Raw genomic sequence first — 21,991 nt, forward strand, 5'->3', positions numbered from 1 at the left:
GTCCTCTAATTGTTGTTTGCATGTTTTACGTGGCTGCTATGGGTTTCTAGCAAGAACGTTTCTTACCTACGCAAAGCCACAATGGTGATATGCCAATTTCTATTTACCCTTCATAAGGACCCTTTTCATCGAATCCGATCCGACTAAAGTGGGAGAGACTGGCACCCGCTAGCCACCTTATGCAGCAAGTGCGTGTCAGTCGGTGGAACCTGTCTCACGTAAGTGTACGTGTAAGGTCGGTCCGGGCCGCTTCATCCCACAATACCGTTGAAACAAGATAGGACTAGTAACGGTAAGCATATTGAACAAAATCAACGCCCACAACAACTTGTGTTCTACTCGTGCATAGAATCTACGCAATAGACCTAGCTCATGATGCCACTGTTGGGGAACGTAGCAGAAATTCAAATTTTTTTACGCATCACCAAGATCAATCTATGGAGAGACTAGCAACGAGAGAGAGGGGAGTGCATCTTCATACCCTTGAAGATCGCGAGGTGGAAGCGTTACAAGAACGCGGTCGGTGGAGTCGTTCATGAAGCGATTCAGATCGCGGCCGAATCCGATCTAAGCACCGAACAACGGTGCCTCCGCGTTCACCACACGTACAGCCCGGGGATGTCTCCTCCTTCTTGATCCAGCAAGGGGAGAGGAGAAGTTGAGGGAAAACTCCGGCATCACGACGGCATGGTGGTGATGGAGCTCGTGGTTCTCCGGCAGGGCTTCACCAAGCACTATGGAGGAGGAGGAGGTGTTGGAGGAGGGAGAGAGCTGCGCCAGGGGAAGGTTGCGGCTGCCCTCTCTCTCCCTAAATATATATAGGGGGAAGGGAGGAGGGGGAGGCTCCCTAGGGTTCCCTAGGGGAGGGGCGGCGGCAATAGGGGAAACCCTAGATGGGTTTGGGCGCCCCCACCCCCTAGGAAACTTGCCCCCCAAGCCGGGAGGGGCGGCTGCCCTAGGGGTGGCGCCCCCACCTCTCCTGGTTACGTGAGATGGGGTGGGAGGGGCGCCCAGCCCCGTAGTGGGCTGATGTGCCCTCTCCCCTTGGCCCATAAGGCCCCCAACGCTTGCCAGGGCCTTCGAAACCCCTTTCGGACACGCTGGTCATCACCTGGTACCCTCGGAACAATTCCGGACTCCAATACCCTTCATCCATTATACCGATCTTCACCTCCGAACCATTCCGGAGCTCCTCGTCACGTCCGGGATCTCATCCGGGACTCTGAACAACCTTCGGTAACCACATACTATTTCCCATAACAACTCTAGCGTCACCGAACCTTAAGTGTGTAGACCCTACGGGTTCGGGAATCATGCAAACATGACCGAGACGTTCTCCGGACAGTAATCAACATCGGGATCTGGATACCCATGATGGCTCCCACATGTTCCACGATGATCTCATCGGATGAACCACAATGTCAAGGATTCAAGCAATCCCATATACAATTCCCTTTGTCAATCGGTACGTTACTTGCCCGAGATTCGATCGTCGGTATCCCAATACCTCGTTCAATCTCGTTACTGGCAAGTCACTTTACTCGTTCCGTAATGCATGATCCCGTGACTAACTACTTAGTCACATTGAGCTCATTATGATGCATTACCGAGCGGGCCTAGAGATACCTCTCCGTCATATGGAGTGACAAATCCCAGTCTCAATTCGTGCCAACCCAACAAACACTTTCGGAGGTACCTGTAGTGCACCTTTATAGTCACCCATTTACGTTGTGGTGTTTGGTACACCCAAAGCTCTCCTACAGTATCAGGGAGTTACACAATCTCATGGTCTAAGGAAAAGATACTTGACATTAGAAAAGCTTTAGCAAATGAACTACACGATCTTGTGCTATGCTTAGGATTGGGTCTTTTCCATAACATCATTCTCCTAATGATGTGATCCCGTTATCAATGACATCCAATGTCCATGGTCAGGAAACCATGACCATCTGTTGATCAACGAGCTAGTCAACTAGAGGCTCACTAGGGACATGTTGTGGTCTATGTATTCACACATGTATTGTGGTTTCCGGTCAATACAATTATAGCATGAACAATAGACAATTATCATGAACAAGGAAATACAATAATAACCATTTTATTATTGCCTCTAGGGCATATTTCCAACAGTTTCGTGGTCCTCCTGGGTGGTGCACACATATATTCTTCCTTGCCGAGATGTGGGACGCCCTACCACGCGTTTTCTGGGTCCTCCTCGGTCGTAGCACCGAAGCAAGTAAATGAGTCATCAAATCATGAAAGACCACCTTTCTCGCGGAGTACATCAATGAAGCACGGTGGCTAGCTAGTTGGGCTAGTGTGACCGATTAGCTAGGCCGTCGCCACATTTGTTTTTTCACCCCTTTTTTATCCCCTTGCCGACAGGTAAATTTAAATATCCACCGCGGCGTTGCTCTGGTGTTTGGGTGCGGCAGGATTATTAATTTTTTTATTGACGGGAGTAGGTGCGGCAAGATTTTTTATTTTTTGATTGACGGGAGCAGGCGCGTCAGCAATTAGTCACGATGACTCCGCCTGTAAAACCCACTGCTCCCTGATGTGATAATTTGTCGACTGGTGTTTTCCCATGGTGAAAACCAAAAGATTCCCCACTCCTCGGCTGGATCCCTCCGCCTTCCCATAGATTGCATCGCCTTTCAGCCGTTTCGTCCCATTTTCTTACTCTCCCCATTGCGTCTACCTGGTGCCATGGTGGCGCAACAGCTCATGGAGTCTGAGGTGAGGCGCCTAACACTAGAGCTCTAGGCCAAGGATGTGGAGCTCAGGGCCAAGGACGTGGAGCTATGTGAGCTCAAGGAGGAGAGGAGTGCCATGCTCCTCCGTTATGTGCCGGAGTTCACGGAGCTTCATAAGCGACAGGCATCCACCACAAAGATGCTCGAGGCGTCTGCGGCATTGCTGCAGAAAGCGGGAGATACAATAGGCCGTCGGGGGAGCCGCCTGGAACGCGAGCGGGCCGATCGTGACGAGGTCCAGGATCGCCTCATCCACATGGTGGACCAAGTTGCCACGCACATGTTGCGGCTGCATGATGCCTACCGTCGGGCTAAACCCGTTCGACCACCCCGCCGACTTCAACGAGTTGCGGCTTCCTGACATGGTCTCCTTCTTCACCTATATCTCCAAGGAGCTGAGCCGTCTTCGCGCGATGGTGGGGGCGGAGCTGGACAAGGAGGGGTTGCGGGCTGCCGTCGCCGTTGCCGGGCAAATCCTCTCAGGGCTCCGTCACTGGAATCCATTCATGCCATTGGATGCCGTCTTTGATGAGCTGGCTCCCATCGACCGGGGGCGGGCTCTCCGGGCGGTTGCACCCTGCATCACCAACGTCGTGCGCCTCGAGAAGCAGAGGGACTTCAGTGGTGTTTAGGCGCCCTCTACATGGGCATGTCCATGTCTCAGCACAACATGACCGTTGGATCAAAATCAGACGGTGCAGATCAGTCACTATAGCACAAAGCGTGTGGGTGTGTTTGGTTGCATTCTCATCTCAATATAGTTGTTCCCTCTTCGTGTATTTGTGTTAACCTACTAGTGTGGAATCATGCACCCTTCGTGCACTCTGCCAAACACCCGAAAGTGGGTTGAGAAGGGAACTTTTGCTCCCATCCCGTCCACCCTTGATACACCCTGCCTAACACTGATTCATGCCTCATATGGTTCATGTTTTGCGGAGTACCGTAGCACCGTACACTCCATGCGCTGTAGACCTAGTTCTATTAATGTTGATATCACTGTTCATTCTCGACCGGACAGTGGAAAAAGCGGTACTATGTTACTACATTACTGTTCATATAGTTGACATGCGCACAACATCATTTGTTATCGCCATATCTTACTACACTAGCAACAAGATTATGTAGTACTGACATATGAACCATTGCACATGCCTAGTAGTAGGAACACTGTGTATGTTCAAGTGGCTGCGGTGTTTCGCACTCCTCCATCGTAAGAGTGGAAACGCTTGTTGTAATCATTTTTTGTTTTAGAAAAACAGTGGACACTCTCTACCGTGCGGATCCTCCTCCACGGTCGTCGAGAACCTTGCTACTCACTTTCGCCGACATGTGGGACAGCCAGCATCGAGGTCCACCAGCCATGCACTAAATTACTTCGTAGTAGAGTGCCCAACTGCACGGTAGACTACCCTGATCGAAGCGCCGCAGTAATGCCCAATGAGCCATCAAATCACAAAACCCCCTCCTTTCCAGCAGTAAGTTGGACGAACGAAGCAACCATCATTTCACTCTTCTCTCTCAGCTTCCTCTCTTGAAGAAAACTCCCACTCGCTTCTCCCTCATCTCGTTCCTCATTTCTTCAAGAAAACCCCGACCTGCTTCTGCCATTGTTCTTCTCTCCCAAAGAATGAAAGGTGAGCGCATCAATGGTGTTGATTCTGGCCAAGGCCCAGTCTTGCAACCCCAGACTGATCCTATAACTCCCTCCCTGTTCTTCTTTTGGGTTTGTGATATATGGTTTCTTTTCTTTTATTTCTATTTGACAGTTTCTTGATGGACGCTGGAGCACCGGCCGAAGTGATGTCTATGGCTCTGGCCAAAACCGTTGAGGCTCATGGTACGAAGAAGCGCAAGCACCCCGCTGACACTATCGCAGACAAGCTCAAAGCCATCACCCTCTCCAAGCCCCCCTCTCCGGAATCCCTCATTAAGCAAGTCCAGGTTATATCTCTTCTTGACGATCTTTTTCTTGATCTTGATAGTGTTTTTTCATCTAACACGCAGTACTAGTACTAGTAGTACAACTTTCTGGGTGATCTTGCATGTGATTTTTGTGTGCCAAATGACGGTTCTAAATTCCTCTTTTGACCAAAATATGCGAGAGGTTGACACTGATTTCTTATAAATTACTTTCAACTACTTTATGAACATCAATGCTACCTTTGAAGAGGGTACATATGCCTCAATAACTTGTGTTATGGATATTGCAAGTAATCCCTCTGCTCTCATGCCTTTGAAGACATGTTCTATTGTCTTTGTTCACTTATTTTTGTGCGTATATGTAGTCTATATGGAGTATAATATCGAAAATCATCTTATATTTCTGAACGGAGGTAGTAATAAAATATTTGGTTTCTGTTTGAATTAGAACCAGGTCCGCGGTGGAGATGAAGTTCTCAAAGTCAAGCCGTGTGAACTGCAAGACCTGAGGATGAGTTCTAATGCTAAACTATCCAGCGGCTGTGTCCTTGTCGCCACGTGTCCTAAACTAGTGTTTTCTGTAGCATTGTTGTCCGGTGTGTTCTCGAGGGTGTACTTGACCACAACAATTTCCTGGCCATGCCTTCGATTACGAAGGTTGTGGTTCTTGTAAAGCTTCTCGACAAATCTGATGCAGCCTATCTTCATCGTCATGTTTATGAGTGGAAAGACCACTCTGCTAGGTTCTCCAAGGTTTACAAGATGGTGATGGTGCAGGTAGACATTTCTCATGAAGTCTATGGCCTAGTCAGTTATGCGGGGTTCATCCCTTAGGTCAGTGGCAAGAAATAGTCTGCAGAGTTTAATTAGTGCAACTTTGCTTGTCTGTAGTAAGTACTATTGATCAGTACTTGATTTGTGTTTGTGAACCCTGTATTGTTTAGTACTGCCGCTTTTGGTGTGTGGTGAGTCCTGATAACAGTCTATGTTGATGTCTGTCCACTCAATTCAGTCTGTATATTTTGAAGTATCCAGATCATCTTTTTTGTGAGGACGGTTTATCAATTATGGTTACACTCTGATATCTGTATGCATTGCAGGGTTTATCGCACCCACCAGGATTTCCAGTCCCATGGATGTTCGGTCCATACGATTTGTCACAACCTTTGGACTGTCCTGGTTGTGGGACTAGGCGGGGGCCCTGCATGCCACGCGTAGTTGGACGATCAATCTTCTCTTTAGTACTTCAACATAGTGATTTCCTGGTAAGGATTCACTCGTGTTCATCAAGTAAATCTTATTGATTTACTGTCTAAATCTTATTGATTTAATATCATGTTTTCTTTCTTTTCATGCAATTTTACGATGCAGGTTTTGCCATGTGACATTCATCACAGAATAAACTATTTGGTTTGCTCTACGATGGCTATTTTTGCAGGTTTCACTTCTTATGCCATGTCAGTAACGGAGGCACTATCCATCACTTATGTTACTGGAAAAAATTGGATCAGTATGTTGTGTGAGTACAAGCTGAATCGCTATGATGAACTATAGTTCGGTTTAATAAACACGCCACAATTAGTCCTTATCGCATTTAAAAGAAATGAAGAGAAAAATTGATCATGGTCACGGAGCCTAGTCAAGTTAGAAAGCTGATCATAGCAGACCAGACACGATCGCCGCTTTCTCGCACATCGGTACCACCTTCAACAATGGATCGAGCACATATAGTTGCTCTAGCACTGACAGCGGCAACAACTCAGTCTGATCCATCTGAGGATTGGGCATGTACCACGTCAGCGGATCAGGCTGATCTACAGGAGGATCGGGCATCGACACCGGCACCTGCTCCGACACCGGCACCAGCTCTACAAGGAGCACCATCTCCGGCAGCAGCAGCAACGGCACTACCAGTCGCACCGACACGGGCACCAGCAACGGCTTCAGCACCTGCACCAACACTTGCACTTGCATCTGCTCCGGCCCGTGCAGCGGCAACCGAACGAGCAGTTGCATCGGCAACAGACGGGGCTGCAGTTCGCACTTCATATACCAAAGTCCTTACAAAAACTGACATGTCCACCTTCTTGGTAAGCATTGGCCACCCAAGTGCTTCATTCTTTTTTCTTTCCATGTTGTTTCACATGATTCACTGTGTTGATCTAATTGTTTGTGTATGTCTTCTTGTTTGCAAATAGAGAATTCCTAGAGCAACGAGGGAGTCGTTCAACAATCCGGGCGACCGTGGCCAAGTTTCTCTTACCATGCGTAGCCTTGGTGTGAATGAACCTGCTCAATATACCATAAGTACAATGGATGGTCGCATGATGACTGATGCTACAGGATGGTCAAGGTTCAAATCTAAATCATACCTTGCGGTAGGGGATGATGTCAAAATCGAACTTTCTTGGCAAGGAGAGCTGGTCCAAATCAACTTTGAAATTCTTTAGTAGCAGCACGCAACTGCCGAGCTGATCTATCCTCCGGGAGATTTTGATGTAATAATCTGGCATGGTGAAACAAGTGTCCTCTGTGTATAATTAGTACAAAAATATTATTTATCACATGGTATATCATTGATAGAATTGCAACTCTGATTGCTGGTTAGGAACTGTCATTCTATTTCATTCCAACAGCTATTGTGCTTTATTCAATTTTGTGTATTCGCCTTGCGACAACATCTAAAACCAGTGCCCTACCGATCGCTTGCAATATGAAAAGTGCTGAGGTAGAACATATGGGCCCCCAAACATGCAGGCCCATCGGACTGTGGCCCAAATTCTAGAACCATGAGCCTGTCTGAGTATTATATTCTCAGCTGAACCCCCATAATGCCCATGCATTGCATGTAACATCAAGATGCATTTGTATGAGTATTTTATATTGTGAGAGAAAAGGATGAACGAGGGAAGGCCTTATTTGCAAATGTGGAGAGGTGTGTGGGTACCTTTTTGCAAAATTGCCGTAGTTTCCTTCCTATCCGTCAGATATAAATCAGACGGCCTATATTGCAGGATGGCAGGCACACCATCATCACCAACTCGTCTATACTGCGTTAAAAAAACTCTATTTTTTATAATTACATATGTTATATATATTCCCCTTGATTTTTCTTATGTATAAAGTTGTGATATAAAAGATTTTTATATTTCTTTACAAAGGGAGTATCTCTCTGCAAAAATATAGTTATGTGTAACTACTTACTCCTGTCTTTCTACTTCCTTTCGCTGATATGTGGGGCATCCGGCAACGGGGTCCACATGCCATATGCACCAAATTAGAGTGCACAACTGCACGATAGAAACACCCTGGTCGTAGCTTCGTAATGCCCAATGAGCCGTCAAATCACCAAACCCCCCACCTTTCCAGCTTTAGCAGTAAGCTGGACGGACGAAGCGACAATATTTCACTGGGCATGAATCCCCTTCTCCCTCGTCTGCTTATTCAGAGAAAACCCCCTGTCGGCGATTGCATAGGGTTTTCTCATGGAGAAACAGGTACGAATTCTTCATCCATCCCCGATAAATCCAAGTCCCTTGGTCGCGGGTAATCTTGGGATGGCAGCCGCCGTCGTTGATGCATTTTTCTTCCTACTGAATCTAGTGTGTTTCATTTGCAGTGCCCAAAGTGCGAGGACCCTACAGGTTTCTGCGCCCTCGGCGAGATGCCACACTTGTTCCTTCTCATCCTAACACAGGATTTTAAAACACGCACAGTATGTTCCTAGAATCCTCTTTTCTATCCGGGAGGGTGATTTTTTTTGAACATGCCGTCGACTAATTTGGAAATTTGAATTGCTATATTTGGATAAAAGATACTAGTACGATGGTCAACACTGACGTGAAGGAGGAAATTATTTCTAGATTTGTATAGGGAATACGTTGTGTTCTCATATTATTTTTCCTGCAGTGCATTACTTGCTCTGCCAGAACACATGTACTCAAGATGCTCGGCCTTGCCATAACTGAATACACCAGTTTAATGGTCACAGTGAAGACAAGCCATGGATATAAGTTCCGAGTTGGGTTCATTAACCAAGAAGATCGCTACTTTTTTTATGGCCGAACTTGGATAAACTTTCTCAAGTGTTACAGACTAAAAGTTGGCGCACGGATGTTGATGGAAATAGCAGAACCTGGTCTCATCTTCACTGCGATCTTCCACCCCGATGTCGTTCCAATTGTTCATCCATGTTAGTTTTGTATATGGTTCTTGCTTGTTGCCTCGATTACTTCTTAATCCACCTATTCTGTCTAACTAATCACAATTTAACTTTAGAAGTAGCAACAAATCTCTCACAAAGATGCTACTTCTAACTAATATTTTCTTATAATTGGTGGCACGTGTAGGTTTTTTCAGAGTTAAGCAGGCTGCTCGTTTGTTATTCTATAAGAACTTGGCTGTTACTGATGGCACTGAAGTTGACTGGGACGACATCCACAAGTTCCTACACTTTATTGATCGTCTTGAGGTCCTTGTGGGGGCATTTCAATGGTGAAAGGCCATGTGGGATATGTGTGCCACTGCTGCACTCATTGAACATGTCCAACTGTGTCGAGAAACTTATGGTACGAGCTGTTTTCTATTATATATGTTGTTCATAAACTATTGCTTATACATAGTTTTATAGCTGTGATCTTCTTGAAATAGAAACTGCCCAGTTCTATTGTTCCTATACAGATGCCTGACCATGGTCGGGTCAGACTTGCGCTTGGTCACAACATGATGTTTATGTCGAATTACTCCATTCCCCTTGGAGGTGAAAAGATACTTATTCATGGGTGGTCTCAAATAATGAAGGCCCGTCCATCTTAGAGAATAGGATAGAAGATTATGTTCCTGCTTTTCCATGGCTCTAAAGCGAATATTCTATTTATTGACCACATTGCGAGATGAAGCCGCTTTCAAAAGGTTGTGGATGTGCGGGTGATACGTCTCCAACGTATCTATAATTTTTGATTGTTCCATGATAATATATTACCCGTTTTGGATGTTTATAAGCTTTACTTTACACTTTTATATCATTTTTGGGACTAACCTACTAACTGGAGGCCCAGCCCGAATTGCTGTTTTTTTTGCCTATTTCAGTGTTTTGAAGAAAATGAATATCAAACGGAGTCCAAACGGAATGAAACCTTCGGGAGCGATCTTTTTGGAACAAACGTGATCCAGGGGACTTGGAGTGGACATCAGACAACAGAGGAGGCGGCCAAGAGGGTGCCTGGCGCGCCCCCTACAGGTGGGCGCGCCCCCACCCTCGTGGGCCCCTCGAGCGTCCACCGACCTACTTCTTCCTCCTATATATACCCACGTACCCTGAAACCATCGAGGAGCACCACGAAAAACTATTTTCACTGCCGTAACCTTCTGTATCTGCGAGATCCCATCTGGGAGCCTTCACCGGTGCTCCGCCGGAGGGGGAATCGACCACGGAGGGCCTCTACATCATCTCCAAGGCCCTTCCGATGAGTTGTGAGTAGTTTACCACAGACCTTCGGGTCCATAGTTATTAGCTAGATGGCTTCTTCTCTCTCTTTGAATCTCAATGCAAAGTTCTCCTCGATCTTCTTGGAGATCTACTCGATGTAACTCTTTTTGCGGTGTGTTTGCCGAGATCCGATGAATTGTGGGTTTATGATCAAGTTTATCTATGAGAAATATTTGAATCTCTTCTGAATTCTTTTATGTGTGATTAAGTTATCTTTGCAAGTCTCTTTGAATTATCAGTTTGGTTTGGCCTAGTAGATTGATCTTTCTTGCAATGAGAGAAATGCTTAGCTTTGGGTTCAATCTTGCGGTGTCCTTTCCCAGCGACAGTAGGGGCAGCAAGGCACATACTCTATTGTTGCCATCGAGGATAAAAAGATGGGGTTTATATCATATTGCATGAGTTTATCCCTCTACATCATGTCATCTTTCTTAACGCGTTACTCCGTTCTTTATGAACTTAATACTCTAGATGTATGCTGGATAGCGGTCGATGTGTGGAGTAATAGTAGTAGATACAGGCAGGAGTCGATCTACTTGTCACGGACGTGATGCCTATATACATGATCATGCCTAGATAATCTCATAATTATTTGCTTTTCTATCAATTTCTCGACAATGATTTGTTCACCCACCGTAATACTTATGCTATCTTGAGAGAAGCCACTAGTTAAACCTATGGCCCCCGGGTCTATCTTTTATCATATAAGCTTTCAGTCTACTTTTATTTGCATCTTTACTTTTCTTATCTATATCATAAAATACCAAAAATATGTTTATCTTGTCATATTATCTCTATCATAAATCACTTTCGCAAGTGGCCGTGAAGGGATTGACAACCCCTTTATTGCATTGGTTGCGAGGTTCTTGTTTGTTTGTGTAGGTGTGTGGGACTTCTGAGGAGCCTCCTACTGGATTGATACCTTGGTTCTCAAAAACTGAGGGAAATACTTACGCTACTTTGCTGCATCACCCTTTTCTCTTCAAGGAAAACCAACGCAAGCTCAAGACGTAGCAAGAAGGATTTTTGGCGCCGTTGCCGGGGAGGTCTTTGCTCAAGTCAAGACATACCAAGTACTTATCAAAAACTCATCTCCCTCGCATTAAATTATTTGCCATTTGCCTCTCGTTTTCCTCTCCCCCACTTCACCCTTGCCATTTTATTCGCCCTCTCTTTCCCAATCTCCTCTCTCTGTCACTTGCCTTTTTGTTTGCTTGTGTGTTGGATTGCTTGTCGCCATGGCACAAGATAATACCAAATTGTGTGACTTTTCCAATAACAATAATAATGATTTCCTTAGTACTCCTATTTCTCCTCTTAATGATGTCGAGTCTTGTGAAATCAATGCTGCTTTGTTGAATCTTGCTATGAAAGATCAATTCTCCGGCCTTCCATGTGAAGATGCTGCTACCCATCTAAACAACTTTGTTGATTTGTGTGAGATTCAAAAGAAGAAAGATACGGATAATGATATTGTTAAATTGAAGTTATTTCCGTTTTCACTTAGAGATCGTGCTAAAGTTTGGTTTTCGTATTTGCCTAAGAATAGTATTGATTCATGGAATAAGTGCAAAGATTATTTTATCTCTAAGTATTTTCCTCCCGCTAAGATGGTCTCTCTAGGAACGATATTATGAACTTTAAACAACTTGATCATGAGCATGTTGCCCAATCTTGGGAAAGAATGAAATTGATGATTCACAATTGCCCTACTCATGGTTTGAATTTATGGATGATCATACAAATTTTTTATGCCGGATTGAATTTTGCTTCTAGAAATCTTTTAGATTCGGCCGCGGGAGGCACTTTTATGGAAATCACCTTAGGAGAAGCTACTAAACTCCTTGATAACATTGTGGCTAATTATTCTCAATGGCACACCGAAAGATCTACTAGTAAAAGAGTGCATGCTATAGAAGAAATTAGTGTTGTGAGTGGAAAGATGGATGAACTTATGAAACTATTTGCTACTAAGAGTGCTCCTATTGATCCCAATGATATTCCTTTGTCTACTTTGATTGAGAATAATAATGAATCTTTGGATGTGAATTTTGTTGGTAGGAATAATTTTGGTAACTATGCTTATAGAGGAAACTTTAATCCTAGACCGTTCCCTAGTAATTCCTCTAATAATTATGGAAATTCTTACAATAATTCTTATGGTAATTATAATAAGATACACTCTGATTTTGAGAATAGTGTTAAAGAATTTATAATCTCTCAAAAGAATTTTAATGCCTTGCTTTAAGAAAAATTGCTTAAAGTTGATGATTTGGCTAGGAACGTTGATAGACTTTCGCTTGATGTTGATTCTTTGAAACTTAGATCTACTCCTCCTAAGCATGATATCAATGAGTCTCTCAAAGCTATGAGAATTTTCGTTGATGAGTGCAGAGAAAGAACCACTAGATTGCGTGCTAAGAAAGATTGCTTTGTAAAGGCGTGTTCTTCTAGTTTCCATGAAAATAATGATGAAGTTCTAAAAGTTATTGATGTGTCCCCTATTAAATCTTTGTTTTGCAATATGAAACTTAATAATGATGGGACTGGAGATGAGTCAACTTTAGTTAAAAGGCGTCCCAATGATTCGGAGTTTTTAGATCTTGATGCTAAATTTGGTAAAAGTGGGATTGAATTCTCCTCATGCTTATAATCAAAATAAAGCTTTTACCAAACATATTGTTGATGCCTTGATGCAATATTATGATGAAAAACTTAACTTGGAAGTTTCTATACCTAGAAAACTTTATGATGACTGGGAACCTACTATAAAAATTAAAATTAAAGATCATGAGTGTTATGCTTTGTGTGATTTGAGTGCTAGTGTTTCCACAATTCTGAAAACTTTATGTGATATTCTAGGCTTCCATGATCTTGATGATTGCTCTTTAAATTTGCACCTTGCATATTCCACCATTAAAAATCCTATGGGAAGTATCAATGATGTTCTTATTGTTGCAAATAGGAATTATGTGCCCGTAGATTTTATCGTTCTTGACATAGATTGGAATCTTTCTTGTCCTATTATTCTTGGTAGACCTTTCCTTAGAACGATTGGTGCAATTATTGATATGAAGGAAGGGAATATTAGATTCCAATTTCCATTAAGGAAAGGCATGGAGCACTTCCAAGAAATAAAGTTAAATTACCTTATGAATCTATCATGCGAGCTTCTTATGAATTGAGTGCCAAAGATGGCAATACTTAGATCTATCCTCGCTTTTATGCCTAGCTAGGGGCGTTAAATGAAAGCGCTAGTTGGGAGGCAACCCAATTTTATTTTTTGTTTTTTGTTTTTGCTTATGTTTAGTAATGAATTTTTCATCTACCTTCTGTTTAGATGTGTTTTCATGTTTTAATTAGTGTTTGTGCCAAGTAGAACCTATAGGATAACCTATGGTGATAGTTAATTTGATTCTGCTGAAAAACAGAAACTTTGCACGCACGAAAATAATTTTAGTAATTCACAGCAACGTGATTTTACATTTATTCTTTTTGATGTAGATCAATAGACAAATTTCCCAGGACTTCCTATTTTGGTAGGATTTTTAGAGTTCCAGAAGTATTCTAGAGTTACAGATTGCTACAGACTGTTCTGTTTTTGTCAGATTCTGCTTTTCATGTGTTGTTTGCTTATTTTGATGCATCTATGGCTAGTATTAAGTGGTATGAACCATAGAGAAGTTGGAATATAGTAGGTTTAACACAAATATAACTGAAGAATGAGTTCATTACAGTACCTTATGTGGTGGTTTTTCTTTCTTGCACTAACAGAGCTTATGAGATTTCCTGTTGAGTTTTGTGTTGTGAAGTTTTCAAGTTTTGGGTAAAGATTTGATGGACTATGGAATAAGGAGTGGCAAGAGCCTAAGATTGGGGATGACCATGGCACCCAAAGATATTCAAGGATAACCAAAAGCCTAAGCTTTGGGATGCCCCGGAAGGCATCCCCTCTTTCGTCTTCGTCCACCGGTAACTTTACTTGGAGCTATATTTTTATTCGCCACATGATATGTGTTTTGCTTGGAGCGTCTTGTATGATATTAGTCTTTGATTTTTAGATTACCACAATCATCCTTGCTGTACACACCTTTTGGGAGAATCCCCACTTGATTAGAATTTATTAGAATACTCTATGTGCTTCACTCATATCTTTTGAGCTAGATAGTTTTTGCTCTAGTACTTCACTTATATCTTTTAGAGCACGACGGTGGCTTAATTTTGAAGAAATTGTTGATCTCTCATGATTCACTTATATTATTTTTAGAGTCTTTTAGAACAGCATGGTATTTTCTGTGGTTATAAAATTGGTCCTAGAATGATGGGCATCCAAGTTGGGTATAATAAAAACTATCATAGGAAGTGAATTGGATGCTATGATCAATTTGATACTTGATAATTGTTTTGATATATGGAGGTGGTGATATTAGAATCATGCTAGTTGGGTGATTATGAATTTAAAGAATGCTTGTGTTGAAGTTGGCAAGTCCCGTAGCATGCACGTATGGTAACCGTTGTGTAACAAATTTGAAACATGAGTTGTTCTTAGATTGTCATCCTTATGAGTGGCGGTCGAGGACGAGCGATGGTCTTTTCCTACCAATCTATCCCCCTAGGAGCATGCACGTAGTGCTTGGTTTTTGATGACTTGTAGATTTTTGCAATAAGTATATGAGTTCTTTATGACTAATGTTGAGTCCATGGATTATACGCACTCTCACCCTTCCATCATTGCTAGCCTCTTCGGTACTGTGCATTGCCCTTTCTCACCTTGAGAGTTGGTGCAAACTTACCCGGTGCATCCAAACCCCGTGATACGATACGCTCTATCACACATAAACCTCATTATATCTTCCTCAAAACAGCCACCATACCTACCTATCATGGCATTTTCATAGCCATCCCGAGATATATTGCCATGCAACTTTCCACCATTCCGTTCATCATCATGACACACATCATCATTGTCATATTGCCTTGCATGATCATGTAGTTGACATCATATTTGTGGCAAATCCACCATGCATAAATTTTCATACATGTCACTCTTGATTCATTGCCCATCCCGGTACACCGTCGGAGGCATTCATATAGAGTCATATCTTGTTCTAGTTTTGAGTTGTAATTCATGAGTTGTAAATGAAAAGAAGTGTGATGATCATCATTATTAGAGAATTGTCCCCCCCCCCAAAAGAGAAATGCCAAAAAGAAAAAAAAGAAAGGTAAAAAAAATAAAAATAAAAAGGGGCAATGTTACTATCCTTTTCCACACTTGTTCTTCAAAGTAGCACCATGTTCTTCATATAGAAAGTCTTTTATGTTGTCACTTCATATACTAGTGGGAATTTTTCATTATAGAACTTGGCTTGAATATTCCAACGATGGGCTTCCTCAAAATACCCTAGGTCTTCGTGAGCAAGCAAGTTGGATGCACACCCACTAGTTTCTTTTGTTGAGCTTTCATACATTTATAGCTCTAGTGCATCTGTTGCATGGCAATCCCTACTCCTCATATTGACATCAATTGATGGGCATCTCCATGGCCCGTTGATTATCCTCGTCAATGTGAGACTTTCTCTCTTTTTTGTCTTCTCCACACAACCTCCCTCATCGTACTCTATTCCACCCATAGTGCTATATCCATGGCTCACACTCATGTATTGCGTGAAAGTTGAAAAAGTTTGAGATTATTTAAGTATGAAACAATTGCTTGGCTTGTCATCGGGGGTGTGCAAGATGAGAGCATTTTTGTGTGACGAAAATGAAGCATGACCAAACTATATGATTTTGTAGGGATGAACTTTCTTTAGCCATGTTATTTTGAGAAGACATGATTTCTTGATTAGTATGCTTGAAGTATTACTATTTCTTATGTCAATATGAACTTTTATCTTGAATCATTTGGATCTGAACATTCATGCCACAATAAAGAAAATTACATTGAGAATTATGCTAGGTAGCATTCCACATCAAAAATTATGTTTTTATCATTTACTTACTCGAGGACGAGCAAGAATTAAGCTTGGGGATGCTTGATACGTGTCCAACGTATCTATAATTTTTGATTGTTCCAAGCTATTATATTACCCGTTTTGGATGTTTATGGGCTTTACTTTACACTTTTATATCATTTTTGGGACTAACCTACTAACCGGAGGCCCAGCCCGAATTGCTGTTTTTTTGCCTATTTTAGTGTTTCAAAGAAAAGGGATATCAAACCGAGTCCAAATGAAATGAAACCTTCGGGAGTGATCTTTTTGGAACAAACGTGATCCAGGGGACTTGGAGTGGATGTCAAGCAACAGAGGAGGCGACCACGAGGGTGCCCGGGACGCCCCCTACAGGTGGGCGCGCCCCCACCCTCGTGGGCCCCTCGAGCATCCACCGACCTACTTCTTCCTCCTATATATACCCACGTACCCTGAAACCATCGAGGAGCACCATGAAAAACTATTTCCACTGCCATAACCTTCTGTATCTGCGAGATCCCATCTTGGAGCCTTCACCGGCGCTCCGCTGGAGGGGGAATCGACCATGGAGGGCCTCTACATCATCTCCAAGGCCCTTCCGATGAGTTGTGAGTAGTTTACGACAGACCTTCGGGTCCATAGTTATTAGCTAGATGGCTTCTTCTCTCTCTTTGAATCTCAATACAAAGTTCTCCTCGATCTTCTTGGAGATCTATTCGATGTAACTCTTTTTGCGGTGTGTTTGTCGAGATCCGATGAATTATGGGTTTATGATAAAGTTTATCTATGAGAAATATTTGAATCTCTTCTGAATTCTTTTATGTGTGATTAAGTTATCTTTGCAAGTCTCTTCTAATTATCGGTTTGGTTTGGCCTACTAGATTGATCTTTCTTGCAATGGGAGAAGTGCTTAGCTTTGGGTTCAATTTTGCGATGTCCTTTCCCAGTGACAGCGGGGGCAGCAAGGCACGTATTGTATTGTTGCCATCGAGGATAAAAAGATGGGGTTTATATCATATTGCATGAGTTTATCCCTCTACATCATGTCATCTTTCTTAATGCATTACTCCGTTCTTTATGAACTTAATACTCTAGATGCATGCTGGATAGAGGTCGATGTGTGGAGTAATAGTAGTAGATGCAGGCAGGAGTCGGTGTACTTGTCACGGACGTGATGCCTATATACATGATCATGCCTAGATAATCTCATAATTATTTGCTTTTCTATCAATTGCTCGACAGTAATTTGTTCACCCACCGTAATACTTATGCTATCTTGAGAGAAGCCACTAGTGAAACCTATGGCCCCCGGGTCTATCTTTTATCATATAAGCTTTCAATGTACTTTTATTTGCATCTTTACTTTTCTTATCTATATCATAAAATACCAAAAATATATTTATATTATCATATTATCTCTATCAGATCTCACTTTCGCAAGTGGCCGTGAAGGGATTGACAACCCCTTTATTGTGTTGCTTGCGAGGTTCTTGTTTGTTTGTGTAGGTGCGTGGGACTTCTGAGGAGCCTCCTACTGGATTGATACCTTGGTTCTCAAAAACTGAGGGAAATACTTATGCTATTTTGCTGCATCACCCTTTCCTCTTCAAGGAAAACCAACGCAAGCTCAAGACGTAGCAGCGGGGTGGCGCCTGGGCCTTGTCCTGGGGCTTGGCAGCCACACCCTTGGTTAACTGATGGCAAAGTAGCATTGTTCGAGGCATGCTTTGTACGGTTCAACCTGTATAAGTACTCATACTGCTTTCAGCTATGGTTGTTAAGTGCCCCTGCTGGTTTCAGTTAAGGTTGTTAAATACTCCTGCTGCTTTTAGAGTCTGTCGTGTTTCTTCAGCCCTGTCTTCCTCCAGCCGCCCAAACCAAACCACCACCAGCAGGGCCGCCTGCTTCCGCCTCCCACGGTTGGCTGCGCCTCAGCACACGCATCGCCTCCCCATCATCTCCTAAATCGTTAACTCCGACGTCCGATGCCTCCTCGTCGTCCTCCGTGCACTTTGGTGCACTCGTTGCGGCGCCGCCCTCTTGCGTTGTCAACATGGTCAACAAACAACAGGAATCGGTAGAAGTACATGGAGAGGATGACAGTAGGGGCCCACCATGTCAGTGTATGGAAAAAGAAAATGCTTCTTCCTAGTGCTTTCCTGACATCTGGGACCCACGACATTTTGAGCGTATATAGTCAATAGACAAGAGAACAACACAAGATCGGCTGACACCTGGGACGTAGGTGCTCGAGCAGTATTTTTTTGTTATTGTTGAGACGGAGCAGGGTTTCAACTGGGCTGTGCCTGTCTAGCCCAGGCTTATATTTTATGTTCACCATATTACCAGCCCAGCTATTTTTTCTTTGTGAAAACGAGCCAAGTTTTTTTCTGAAGAATACCCAAGCTAGGCCTACTTATTTTTCTATGCCCTGATGGGCTGCAACTCTTTCAAGACGCCTGCAAATCTTAAAAGTAATATGAAATGGGTTGTAAATATAAAAATAGATGACAAATTGGCAATTACTTTATAATTTCTGATTTTTTTCACGTTTTCAAATACCTATATCACTGGCCTTTAACCTAATTTAAATATATCTTCAAAGTACTTTAAATCTGGCTCGACATTTTGGTACTAAAAATAGTTTGGAACCCACAGAAATATGCGAAATTTCGTTTAAATTTTTAACCCTGGCCCTGTCGAACAAAAAATGGACAGTAAGAAATTGCATAAGAAGTTGCAATGGGCTATATATAAATTATTAAAAAAATAGGGAATGGTCTGACTTGTGGGCCTATTAAGTTGACGCGTATGCAAGATTTTTTTACTTATTATATACATCAACAAACAATTCTAGCAGACGTAACTGTTGGATGTCAATCCAACGGCCGTCGTGTTTCTTCAATCTCTGATCTTCTTGCTCCAGCCGCCAAATCCAACACATGCGGGACCACCTGCTCTTGCCTCCCGTGGCCGGCTGTGCTGCCGTGCAGGCCTCACCGCCCCTACTACTCCCACCGCTGGCCAGGGCATCCCTCTACTCACCCACACCCCCTGTTATTCTGCGGCGACGTCAGCCTCACACCGCAACCGAACCAGTGAACCCTCGTACTCCTCTCCACACGGGGTTCCACTGTCGCGTCTTCCTCGGCTCCGCGTCGTCCCCTTCCTAGGCCTCGCCGTCGTCCACCGCCCTGGTGCTCTCGGTGCCGCGTGGTCAACGTGGTCAAGGAACGACTTCCATCGGAAGAGTACTATACGTGGAGAGGCTGACAATTTGGTCCACGACCGCAACAAGGAAGTGCCTCCTTATTACGCGCAAAATAATGATTCCTCCACCTGACAGCAGGGACCCACTGGACGGGCCACCATATTTCATGAAAAAAATTGTTCCCCCCTGACGGCTGGGACCAACCAGCTACATCTTCGCACGCAAGGAAGTGTGTCCATATTATAGGAAAAAAATGATTCGCCCCCTGACTGCTGGGACCCACCAGCTACAGCTTCGCACGCGAGGAAGTGCCTGACAGTCGGGACCCACCTAGTCGAAGCGTACGTGGCGTTGTCATTCTGGTCACGAACGTGTACGTACATACTAGTGGATCGGTCGCTTTACAATGATGAACCGTGGCCGAGTAAGTAGTGGCATATGTCATAGTAGAGCCCCCCACGTAGCAGTTCAGGCTATCCCATTTAAACTGTGTACACATACATATAGCCACATGCCAAAAAATACGGCCACGTACGTACATACGGGCGGGGTCTCAAATGCCTACTCATGCATACGTATGGCCAGGGCTCATGTACATGGTTGGGTCGGAACGGAGAAACTGCGTCGTCATCGTGTTCATGGGGAGCCAACTGGCTGGGTCGAAACGGAATGCGTCGTCGTGTTCATCGGGAGCCAACCGGCTTGGATGGAACAGCGGATGGAAACGAGGCCTGGCGTACCGCAGAACGGAGGAAATGGCCTTGTGTTCGACCGGCCACGGTCGAAACAGTATCCTGTTCATCGGGAGGGGTCTGGCGTACCGCAAAACGAAGGAAACAGACTTTTGTTGGACCTCCTACGGTCGAAACAGGGTCCTGTTGATCGGGAGGGGTGTGGCATACCGCAAAACGGAGGAAACGGACTTGTGTTGGAGCACTACGGTCGAAACAGGGGTCCTGTTCATTGGGAGGGGTGTGGCGTACCGCAAAATGGGACTCCACGAGATACTGTTCATCTCCACCGTCGACCTCCTCTAGCCTCCACCTGCGCTGTTCATCCACGGGCACCTGTTCATCCAGCCTCCACCGCGTGCTCCTCCACCCGCTACTGTTCAACCAGCCCTTGATACGTCTCCAACGTATCTATAATTTATGAAGCATTCATGCAATTTTATTATCTATTTTGAATGTTTGTGGGCTTTATTATACACTTTTATATTACTTTTGGGACTAATCTATTAACCGGAGGCCCAGCCCATATTGCTGTTTTATTGCCTATTTCAGTGTTTCGAAGAAAAGGAATATCAAACAGAGTCCAAACGGAATGAAACCTTCGGGAGCGTTATTTTTGGAACGAACGTGATCCAGGAGACTTGGAGTTGAAGTAAAGGAAGCTTCGAGGAGGCCACAAGATAGGAGGGCGCGCCCCCTGTCTTGAGGGCCCCTCGAGTGTCCCCCGACCGACTTCTTTCGCCTATATATTCCCATATACCCTAAAAACATCGAAGTGAGCAATAGATCGGGAGTTCCGCTGCCGCAAGCCTCTGTAGCCACCAAAATCCTCTCGGGAGCCCGTTCCGGCACCCTGCCGGATGGGGAATCCATCACCGGTGGCTATCTTCCTCATCCCGATGGTCTCCATGACAAGGAGGGAGTAGTTCACCCTCGGGGCTGAGGGTATGTACCAGTAGCTGTGTGTTTGATCTCTCTCTCTCTCTCGTGTTCTCTCTATGGAACGATCTTGATGTATCATGAGCTTTGCTATTATAGTTGGATCTTATGATGTTTCTCCCCCTCTACTCTCTTGTAATGGATTGAGTTTTCCTTTTGAAGTTATCTTATCTGATTGAGTCTTTAAGGATTTAAGAACACTTGATGTATGTCTTGCCATGCTTATCTGTGGTGACAACGGGATATCACGTGATCCACTTGATGTATGTTTTGGTGATCAACTTGCGGGTTCCGCCCATGAACCTATGCATAGGGGTTGGCACACGTTTTCATCTTGACTCTCAGGTAGAAACTTTGGGGCACTCTTTGAAGTACTTTGTGTTGGTTGAATAGATGAATCTGAGATTGTGTGATGCATATCGTATAATCATGCCCACGAATACTTGAGGTGACAATGGAGTATCTAGGTGACATTAGGATTTTGGTTGATTTGTGTCTTAAGGTGTATTCTAGTATGAACTCTATGATAGATTGAACGGAAAGAATAGCTTCATGTTATTTTACTACGGACTCTTGAATAGATACAACAGACACTACTGGAATCAGCTACTTTGCCATCTGCCAGCTCTTTGCCGTCTACTAGCAGACGGCAAAGAAGCTCTTTGCCATCAGCTACCCGAAAGCAGACGACAAAGAACTGGCTGATGGCAAAGAAAGCCTTTGCCATCAGCCTGTTCTTTGTCGTCCGCTAGCTGACGGCAAAGAATCTTTGCCGTCCGCTAGCTGACGGCAAAGAGGGAGGAGGGGCCCCACTGAGGAGCTGGTTAAAAAAAATACTTAACGTCCCCCCGCTTTGCCGTCCGCCGCAGACGGCAAATATGAACAAAAGTGGACGGCAAAGGAGGGCGGACGGCAAAGGCTACCCTAACTAACCTAACTAACGGCCGAGCCCCCTCCCCCGCCCGTTACTCATCTCT

Source organism: Triticum aestivum, chromosome 6B, assembly GCF_018294505.1.
Source record: "Triticum aestivum cultivar Chinese Spring chromosome 6B, IWGSC CS RefSeq v2.1, whole genome shotgun sequence".
Classification (NCBI taxonomy): domain Eukaryota; kingdom Viridiplantae; phylum Streptophyta; class Magnoliopsida; order Poales; family Poaceae; genus Triticum; species Triticum aestivum.